At 42.5% G+C, this 8287-nt stretch overlaps 1 long non-coding RNA gene across 1 annotated transcript; it reads right to left on the bottom strand.

Moving 5' to 3' along the window:
- Nucleotides 1-641: 641 nt before the first annotated feature.
- Nucleotides 642-8155, bottom strand: LOC121059473. Its single transcript, XR_005814570.1, has 3 exons — nt 8046-8155; nt 5911-5986; nt 642-2301 (listed from the first exon to the last, which is right to left on the bottom strand). It is a non-coding gene; the product is annotated as an uncharacterized LOC121059473 (long non-coding RNA).
- Nucleotides 8156-8287: the final 132 nt, after the last annotated feature.

Genomic DNA, 8287 nt, shown 5'->3' on the forward strand with positions numbered 1-8287 from the left:
CACCATTCCGTCATTCTGGATAACCCCTCTGAGTTTATCTAGCAGCATCTGAAGGTGCATATTCGGTCTTGCAGGGCCTTGTGAGCTCTGGACAATGCCCTCCAATGCCCTTATGTCTGTGGAGGACATGAGATGCCACACTTAACATAGTTATGGTCTCCACAGGCTGGGAAGCTGGTCTGGAGGATGGTCCTGGTAGGAACCTGGTAGGAACCTGGTAGGATGTAGTATTAGGTATACTTGATCCCCTAATCTCCTTGCTGAATAGGCTTTAGGGTTTCATCTCCATAGTGCAGACTAAGCATCTTTTACATCTTTTGTGCTCCTTTCCCTGCTCTACTTCATCTCACAGCAAAATGGAAGTTCTGAGAGTCCAGCTGCATATCCACCTCTTCAGATGTAGAGAAACCACATGCAGTCCAGATAAAAGACAAGGACACAGGGAATATATGGAAATTCAGAGAACGAATGAATCTGATTTCAAAATATTTCAAAACAAACATAATTTATTCTGGAACACAGCACTTCATTGTGACATCTGCTGTTGTATTTATCGTGGGTGGAAAACTGGTTATGATTACCAAAACTCAGGCAAAATGTAATCCATAGCCCAATAATTCAATGAATACAGCAGCAGTACTTTACTGTAGCTTCCATATCACAAGTCAGCAGCTAACATAGGAAAGCAAGGACCATGGGAACAGAGGCAACTACTTGGGCAAAAGGGTACACACAATATTTTTATTTTTACTCACTTACCAAGGTAGTCCTTAAGTATGGAAAAATGAAGAAATTGTAATGAAATTCAACACAAGAGCTCTCTGTGGCTCTGTGTCTGTTGAAAACAACAATATTTTTTTTTTTTTTAATTCCATCTCCAAAGTGCCATTCAAAAGCTGTGGTCCAGCTGAGTTTTATACCAATAAAAACACAGAGAATGAATGTCTCCAGGGGAGAAAGCATAATGCTAGTGTGAGCTGGGATTGCTTAACACCGTCTACATTTGCCAATTCATTTTTAAGAATTTCATTGACAGAAAACTGACTCATAAACTACTTGTGTATTCCACATTATTGTTTACTGTCTTTTGGCCGAGGAGTATGATAGCTCTCCAGGCAAAGGAAAGTTTTATTGGAGAACAAATAAAGCTACTGCAGGTGCTTTGGGAAACAACAAGAAATTATTAGTTCAAAATGTAATGCAACTGCTGAGAGAAATTATCTTCTGTATCATGATTCAATAACAGGAATTATAATAAACAAATGAATTAAAAAAATGCATAAAATGCATTATAGATGCTGCAGGTTGTTCAGACAGGTCTGAGGACAGCATTAATCTCCTCCAGTGTAGACATCCACAGCACAGAGAGATGTCTATGGCTGAACCAGTCACCTGGCTCTGTGCCTGGTGACGGGAGTGCAGCTTGTCTCATTTTCAAGCAGGGGGTGACCTCCCTGTGACTCTCGCTGACCACAGCTGGAGCCTGTGCTGAGATGAACTCTATGTTCTGAGTGCTCAAGTGAGGCATTTTGAAAGCCCGAGGGACCTATGGACTAAAAGTCCCAAGGAGCTTGCCCTGAAGGGAAGTTTGTGTAGCACTGGAGAATAGGAAGAAAGAAAAACAAGTAGAGGAGTGTGGCAGTGAGACACTTGGACACCTTGAAAATAAGGAAGTTGGAGACTGCTTTAATTTCTGCTGAGTGTTGTAAGACAAGGATAGGATTTAGGAGAAGCTGTTTTGCTGTAATGAATTGGTCTCCTTGTGGTAAGATAAAAGAGAATTGCAAGGCTACTCTTAGAAGGTCTGAGCTAATGTTTGTGTTTGAAAGACGTGGAAGGAAAAGGAAAGAAGCAAAAACATCTGTTAGTGTTATGTGTTATGAATACTGCCAATGACTAAAAGCCTACTGAGAAAAAAATAGGTGTGTCCTGATTGATGTGCTACAATGAATGACAGGGATGCCACAGGGAGGGCCCTGTAATAGGTAAGCTTTGTTTATATACCGGAACTGCAATGAAGCTGTGCCTCATAGGCTTTAAATCTGTCCATTTTGATGGTGAAACAATTTTGGTTGCATCTAATATGCTGGCACTGAGCAAAAACTATGGCATGACACAGCCATAGCAGTCTTCCGCTATGAAAGTGTTTGTGTTCAGTTCTTTCCACATGTACTGGTAAGTAGATGACTGAAATCCAGTTTCTGCTTCTTGTTTATAATCTGACTGTTTCTATTCTCCTTCCTCTTTTCCTTTGGCTCCTCTATTTGAGAGGTAGGTGGGTACAGGGTGGGCACACAATGACTGCAAAGAAAAATCTGTGTCAATAACTACATTTTGGACTTTATAACAAGTACTAAAGAATAGCAGATAGATGTCATTAATATAGCGTATATAGAAATTCTATTAATGTAGTATTAATACAAACCCAATAATAAGAATAATTCATGAGCCTTTCTCCCCAGGGAACATGAAAGTACCAAATTTTTTGAGTAAGGGAGCATGTTGTAATGCCGGTTGCATTCATTGCCCCAGACTGTTTGGTCTTTTCCCAAAAGTTCTTTGCAATTAGGCTAGCACTGGATCTCTATTCAGTTTGTACACAAAGCTTCTGAGGACTAATTAATTAAAAGCTACTAACAATGGCAGTACTAATTCTTTGTTATGACACTTTAGCAAAGTCAATGGCTTAGGCTGGCATAGAGTTCATTTTCTTCCTAATAGATGGTATGGTGCTGTGTTTTGGATTTATGATGACAACGGTGTTGATAACACACTGATGTTTAGTTGTTGCAGAGCAGCGCTTACAGAGGGCCCAGGACTGTTCAGCTTCTCGTGGTACCCTGCCAGCCAGGAGGCTGGGGGTGCACCAGGAGCTGGGAGGGGACACAGCCAGGACAGCTGGCCCAGGCTGACCAAAGGGATATTCCATACCACGTGGTGTCATGCTCAGCAATAAAAGCTGGGGGAAAGAACGTGGAGTAGGGGATGTTCAGAGTGATGGCATTTGTCTTGTCAAGAAACTGTTACATGTGATGAGCCCTGCTTTTCTTGGAAGTAGCTGAACCTGCAGATGGAACATCATGAAAGAATTCCTGTTTTGCTTTGCTTGTGCATGCTGCCTTGGCTTCATCTACTGTCCTTTTCTCTAGACAATTCTGTCCCCAATCCCACCCGGGGAGAGTGAGCAAGTGGCTGTGTGGTGCTTAGCTCCCTACTGAGGTGAAACCATAATAAGCAACAAGGTGAGAAAATAGAAAATCAAAGCCTTTGAAACAACTCAGCGATGATGCCAGCACAGGACATCTGGAAATGCATACAGCAGACAGAAAACTGACTGCTTGGCAAAAATCAAAAAGAAGTCAACTATTCTGCTGTGTCCCTGAAAGCATTTGAGGCAGCATTTAACACAGCGATTCATATTCAGGCAGTTAGAACTCAGCCCTATGTAAGACAATAAACTATTTTTCAAAGGAAAAGGGTTCATGCTCCAGTCATGGGAAATCACTTGCTGTTGAGTACTAATTCTTTTATTTTGTCATGTGCATTATCTTCCACACAGCTAGTACTTTGACTTTCTTGCTTTTTTTTTTTTTCTTCAAGAAATGTCATAGCTCAGGCAAAAATAGTTCAGTATTTATTTTCCTATGTCTCTTGCTGTTTTGAGGCCACAGCTTTTACAAGTGGTAGGAGAAAGCAACAGTACTGTCACTTTTACCTGCTTCTGAGGCAACTAATCCTTTCTAATCTGGGGTGAAATTACCAATAAACCTTAGTGTCTTTTGGGACAGAGGTTTATCTTTTTCAAAGCTCAATCTACTGCAGGTTACTGCTCCCAAAGATTCTTTCAATCACCACATTTCAGAGTCTGCTCTGATTTTGTGCATCTTTTTTTTTTTTTTTTCACTCTCCTAGCAATTTAAAGAAAATTTATTTTGTGTATGCATTTCCTCAGGCCACTTTGTTGCTCCAGTTTGCTTGGTTTTGTTCATATAATTTTAGTGGTATTCTAGCAAGGGACTAGATAACCTGATTATAGACATTCAGACATCGTACACTTTGTGCAGACTTTAATGTGTTCTGCCTCTTTCTGGCTGGGTAAAAAGGCTAAATTAAAGATTCTTTTGCTCACAGTTCTAGGTTCCTTTCAATCACATTGCCCTTTATTGTATAGTTTTTAAGAACAATTTCTGAGGGTACACGGTACATAGGAAATTCCAAATGCAGAAGTTAAACAGCCACTTCATAACAGCAGACAGATAGTACTCATTATAGCTGAGGGCATTTCAAACTCATGCTAGCTGTATGTGAAGGATAAACTACTGCATCCATCTTAAAGAATTCATTGCAAATTAGTTACAGCCATTTCAATTGCACTTCTGCTGTCTCCAAGAGCTTTAACCCACAAAGCAGGATAAGATCTTGAGGTGGCTGTGTGTCAGAGATATAGTTGTGAAACTTGATTTTCTTTTCACTGAGTCACCCACTGGCTAGTGAAGCCATCACTTTCTTTGGCTCTGGTGAGTTTTGTTACTGCCAGCATATGGGCTCCACCTCAAGGAAGTGGAGGGAGACCAATAATAACCCTGAAGTTATTCCAGGATATGCCTTGAGAACTGCTTCAGTTCAAACCAGAACTATTGAGTTAATGTCAGAAATACAAGCACTACTAATTTATTTAAGTGTAATCAGTAAAGCCAAAAAAGCAGGGTTTTGGACCTGCTTATTGTGGTGGATTAAATTTGGCTGGGCAGCAGGTGCGCACCAAGCTACTCTCTCACTTCCTCTCCTCAGCAGGAAGAGGGGGAAAGTATGATGAAAAAACTCATTGGTTGAGATAATGACAGGGAGATTGCTCACAAATTACCATCATGGGCAAAACTCTTAACTTCGGGAAGACTGATTTTCATTACTGCCAATTAATAACAGAGTAGAACAGTGAGAACTCAAAAAAAAAAAAAAAAAAAAATTACCAAACTAAAAACATCTCCTCCAGTCCATCCTCTTTTTAGGTTCAACTTCATTCCTGATCCTTCTACCTCCTCCCCTCGAGCGGCTCAGGGGAATGGGGAATGGGGGCTGTGGTCAGTCCCTAACACCACATCACTGCCGCTCCTTCACGGTCACTCCCTGCCCCTGCTCCACGTGGGGTCCCTCCCACGGGATGCCGTCCTTCCCAAACTGAGCCTGCGGGGGCTGCCCACAGGCAGCAGCTCTTCAACAACTGCTCCCACATGGCTCCATACCACGGGGTCCATCCCCCAGGAGCAAACTGCTCCAGCACGGGTCCCCCACAGGTGGGCGGCAGCTCCCCCCAGACCCCCTGCTCCTGCGTGGGCTCCTCTCCACGGGCTGCAGCTCCGGCCCGGGGCCTGCTCCTGCGGGGGCTCTCCATGGGCCGCAGCCTCCTCCAGGCCACATCCACCTGCTCCACCGGGGGCTCCTCCACGGGCTGCAGCGTGGAGATCTGCTCCATGTGGGACCCATGGGCTGCAGGGGGACAGCCTGCTCCACCAGGGGCCTCTCCACAGGCCGCAGGAGAATCTGGAGCACCTGGAGCACCTTCTTCCCATCCTCATTCTCTGACCATGTCTGCAGAGTTCTTACTTCCACATTTTTCACACTCCTCTCTCTCACAGCTTTTCTACAGGGTTTCTTGTCTTTTCTTAAATATATTATCACAGTGGCCCACACAGCATCGCTCCCTAGCTCAGCTCTGGACAACTGTAGGTCTGTTTTGGAGCCAGCTGGAGCTGGCTTTTACATGAAATGCGTGGTTCCTGGTGTCTACGCACAAAGGCAACCCCTGCAGCCCCCTACTGCCAAAACCTTGCCATGTAAATGCAATACACTTAGTGTGAATGAACAAGACTACAGAGTTTCTGCATGCTAAAGGCAAAACGAAAAAATCACCAGCAATTCTCAGCATTCTTCTCAGGAGGCAGGGAAAACAGTCACAGAAAAGATAGGGCAGAAGCATCTTGTCATCCTGTAAAGATATCCACAGTGATATGCATTTATAGGAGTGGATGGGAAGAGAAAGGTGCTTCTAGCTCTGCTTGCATTCCTGGTTAAGAGCTGCAATAGCAGTCACACCATTGCAGAGACCTCCTCCACTTTAGCTGCAGTTGCACATGGAAACATGTGGAACTGACGAAAAATCTTCCAGCTCTTTTGAAAGGAAAATTTAAATACCCGTTTTTATTCTAAACAAGATTCCAATTACTAAAGCTGTCTTTTGAGATATGTGGTGTGTTCAGGTTTTTCACTTAAAATGTCATTTTGAGATCAGTTGATCTAACCAGTATAAATTTGCTCCAAGTGCTGACAGATATTTCTGATCAAAAATGAACACTCTTTGCTTTGTGTGGAAATGCTGGACAGTGTGACTGAACAAGTCTGAACACATGAAAACATGCTTCAGATTACTGCCATGTGTACAAAGCAGGTTTGACCTGTCCTTGAAGTAGCACTAAAAGCACTATTATGAGTGCAGTGTGATGTCTTTTTACTTCAGTTGCTACTCTGTACTACTCAGTCTGAGTTTGAACTTTGGGCTTGGTTGAACATTCTGCACTAAACAGAAAATCAACGACTCATTCATTTAAGATTTTCTGGAATGAGCACCCTGGTAGACACAAGCTCTGATGTTGTGTTGAAACAGGTATGTTCAGACTGTAGAAACTGAGAACTGGTTTGTGTTTTCAAAGATCTATAGCTTTTGGTGCTACGGCAATCTGTAGCAAGACTTAACTCAGTATAAATAGATACTTTGGCATAACTGTGTTTCTTGTTTTCTTTTCACATTATCCTATTTTAAGCAACAAGTCCAAAGTGTCCCATGGAGAACTTCAGTGGAACTACCAGGAATACCTTTGAATTACCAAATGTGATAGCCATCACTTCCCACATCAGTGATGGATGAGTCAAGTGCTGTACCTTTCAGGACCAACAGGAACTAGTTACTGTATTACTCTGAAGTTCACCCTGGCCAGATACTCCAGGATACTGAAGGACACAAACCTCTGTCCAGTTTCTTGATGCTGACTGATTCCTGAACAATGAAGTCTTACTAGCAGCAACCTGGCATCTGCCCAGAGGTCTGAGCCCTGAAACATGCCCCAGGGACATGCAGTTGGAAGCAACGAGAGGCTTTTCCCAATTACGTGAGCTCAGTGCCTCAGTATATTCTCATGGTTGACTGTATAATTGGGGTAACAGGCTGGGTTGTACAACTCATGCGGGAGAACAGTTATACAGTAGGATAAGAACAGACTTTAGGAAAATTATTCTCCTCTAACTGGAGTCCTACTAGATGTTTCATGATAAATTCATCTACAACACTCAGGAAACTCTAGGAAACATCCTCTACTTTGAGAAAGATGCATACTTTGCCACTGAATCACAACTTGGCAGTACGGACACTTGCGTGCGTTCTTTCAGAATTGTACTTTTGGTTCCACATGATTAGCTTCTCTAAAACGAATGCCAGAGAGTACTTTGGGTTTTTTACTTTAGAAGTGTGGTTGTGACAGATATGAGATACCACAATTATGGAAATAGTGATGTGTGCCAGATTCTAGAAATGACTACTTTATCTTCCAATATGTAGGTGTTACTCTTTCTATGAGACTGATGGGTTTCTGGCACGCTCCCTGTTCCCTGGCTTTCCTGCTTATTGCCAGCTACTGGCAGAGACTTCTTTCTATGAACCGTCACGAGTCACCGACTTTCAGTCTAGTTGTGCAGCTTAACTGGAAGCATTGCTATCGTCCTTTGGATATTGTGGAATAATGTATTGCACAAATAGCCACTCGCAGCACCCTAGTATCTTTGTTCTTAGGATTGCTATAGCCTATGAAATGAATGTTTCAGTGTTAGCCAGTCACCTTAACACCACCCTTGAGTCAAAAACTGTGAAGGCAAAAATAGATTAAAATATTCCTTTAACAGAGCTAAAATAAATAGAAGAAGTTTGCAAAGGTTTATAAACACACAGGCAACAGGAAAAGAAATTCACCCATCTAGCTCATAAGGTTTTGTCTCACCCTTTATATCATCCAATAAGCTGGTAAGTATTTCATGGCTTTCCTTTCTGAGAACTCCATGGCTCAGGGAAGCTCTTCGTCCTAAAATTGTCAACACAGAAGAAGCCCAGTAGGACAATCCCTTCTTTTCTCTGATTAGTGTTAATGAAACCAAGAGACAAGCAATCTAGCCCTTTTCCCCCCAGAAGACTAAGCTTTCCACTTTGGAAATGGCAATTGTTGTGTAAGTCTGGAACAGAGGA

The sequence above is a fragment of the Cygnus olor genome, chromosome 1 (assembly GCF_009769625.2).
Source record: "Cygnus olor isolate bCygOlo1 chromosome 1, bCygOlo1.pri.v2, whole genome shotgun sequence".
Lineage (NCBI taxonomy): Eukaryota > Metazoa > Chordata > Aves > Anseriformes > Anatidae > Cygnus > Cygnus olor.